This window comes from Aquarana catesbeiana, linkage group LG01 (assembly GCF_042186555.1).
Source record: "Aquarana catesbeiana isolate 2022-GZ linkage group LG01, ASM4218655v1, whole genome shotgun sequence".
Lineage (NCBI taxonomy): Eukaryota > Metazoa > Chordata > Amphibia > Anura > Ranidae > Aquarana > Aquarana catesbeiana.
The window spans coordinates 794,989,485-794,992,061 of NC_133324.1; the positions used below are offsets into that span (position 1 = coordinate 794,989,485).

General features: G+C 48.1%; 1 pseudogene; it reads right to left on the reverse strand.

The window, feature by feature from the left end:
- Positions 1-1,965: 1,965 nt before the first annotated feature.
- On the reverse strand, positions 1,966-2,045 carry LOC141124428 (U2 spliceosomal RNA; annotated as a pseudogene).
- Positions 2,046-2,577: the final 532 nt, after the last annotated feature.

Below are 2,577 nucleotides of genomic sequence, written 5' to 3' on the forward strand. Positions count from 1 at the left end.
CAGAACCAAGTGCCCTCGCAGACCTACGTGCACTCGTAGAACACTTGCAGAACTACGTGCACTCGCAGACCTACATGCACTCGCAGAACAGTCGCAGACCTACGTGCACTCGCAGACCATCCATACTCTGCATACCCATCCATGCTCTGCATACCCATCCATGCTCAGCATACCCATTCATACTCTGCATACCCATCCATCCATCCATGCTCACCCATACATACTCATCCATCCATCCATGCTCACCAATCCATACTCACTTATCCATACTCAGCATACTCATCCATCCATCCCATCCACCCCCCCCATCCATAATTAGCCATACCCATCCATATTCAGCCATACCCAGCCGTATATGAAACAAAAATAAAAAATAAAAAACACAAGCCCTCTAAAATAAGAGGGCCTTGCCCTGAATCCCCCAGGGCGTTAGGCTCCTGACAGAGACAAGGGTACTTAAACTTGGTCCAGCTGACCGAAACCAGACGGACCCCTTTCTCTGGAGGATCTGACTAAACAGACCCACCCAAGTACTCGGTGGGGATCCCCCGAAGGGAGACCCCATGAGAGAGGGCGAACCAAGCCAAAAGGCCATGTCCACCCCCTCCCAAGACTTTCAGGGCAGGCCCAAGGACCTGCAACCCTACCAGTCACACAGTGCAAAACCACGTACAACACAAAAATACAAAAACGTGACACACAAAGGAAATTAATAAAAAGAAAGTGGGGGAAAAGGAAGTAGAGGAGAGTGAAAAGGTGGCCATTGTGCAATACAATGGCCAGGAATAAAAAAATTCTCCGGTCCCAGCCAAAAGGCCCGGCCCAGGAGGCAGGTGCTAAAAAAAAGCATGTAATGGTGCAGTGACCGTGGTACCACAAATCAAAGTGACCCCCACTCACAGTGATTTTATAGCACCCCTGGACTGCCACTCCAGGGGCACATACACCATAAGCTTTCGGTACCAGCCCTGACTAATAACCCCTCTAAAATCAGAGGGCCTTGCCCTGAATCCCCCGGGGCGTTAGGCTCCTGACAAAGACAAGGGTACTTACACTTGATCCATCTGGCCGAAATCAGACGGACCCCTTTCTCTGGAGGATCTGCCGAAACAGACCCACCCAAGTACTCGGTGGGGCTCCCCCGAAGGGAGACCCCATGAGAGAGGGCGAACCAAGCCAAAAGGCCATGTCCACCCCCTCCCAAGACTTTCAGGGCAGGCCCAAGGACCTGCAACCCTACCAGTTACATAGTGCAAAACCGTGTACAACACAAAAATGTGACACACAAAGGAAATAAATAAAAAGAAAGTGGGGGGGGGGGAGTAGAGGAGAGTGAAAAGGTGGCAATTGTGCAATACAATGGCCAGGAATAAAAAAATTCCTCCTGTCCCAGCCAAAAGGCCTGGCCCAGGAGGCAGGTGCTAAAAAAAAAGCGTGTAATGGTGCAGTGACAGTGGTGCCACAAATCAAAGTGACCCTCACTCACAGTGATTTTATGTCTCCCCTTGAATGCCACTCCAGGGGCAAATACACCACAGGCTTTCGGTACCAGACCTGACCAACAACCCAGACCACAGCAGCCCCCACCCCAGGCAGGAAGACCTGAAGTTCCGGAAACTTGGTGAGAGCCCTTTACCATCAGGCACCACCATCGCTCCCATCACTCCTACCTAATTATATTCGAGGAATACTGACCGCTCCTCCCCCTCCAGCTAGAGAGGAGCCGGTGTTCTTTCACGAAAAACTGACTAGAGCTAGAGCTACCCAAATCTAGGCCAGAAGGCCAGGAACCGACCCTCTGGATTAGACCCAGATGCAGCATCCATCCTCACCAGGAGCACCCTTCCGGGCGGCTCGGACTTGGCCCCGCTGACGCCAGCAAAGGACATCCAAACACCGGCACTGCTGAACCACTCTTCCAGGTCCAATGACACCATTGGATTTGCATGTGCCCTCCCCACACTCGGAAGTTGCACAGAGCCTCCTCTGGAAACTGATAAGAACAGATACTACACTTGATCTTAGCCAAAAGGCCAGGAACCTAACCTGCTAATACTGGTGTTCTTGAGCCTGCATCAGTTCCCGTGTAAATATAGCTCAGCTATAGGAACTTCCTCTCAGCATACCCTGACCGGCATAGTTTGCACACATACAGTGATTTGTACCGGCTACGTGTTCAAAGTCCAATCACGAACTGTCCATGTATTAAATCAGTCTGCTGCATTTATCGATATTTGCTGGTACATAATCTAGTGGAGAGAGAGATATAAATACCTGCATGAATAAATAAAGTGATGCGCTTGTATTATTCAATTGATATAATGCTACATCATTGTGTTGACAAACCATATTCTAAAATAAGTGAATACATTGTTTAAAACTTGTTGCAAATCATGAGCAGTGAAAACCAAATCAAAACATATAAAAATGAAATAAATTACAATGTGTTCGGAACCTTCATGTGAGATTCCCTTAATAGTGAAAGATATCCCGGGGACCTTATTTCAATAAATAATGTTATATACCAATGTTGTTGTGATATTGTGATTAGAATGAAAAATATATAAAATCCAATAC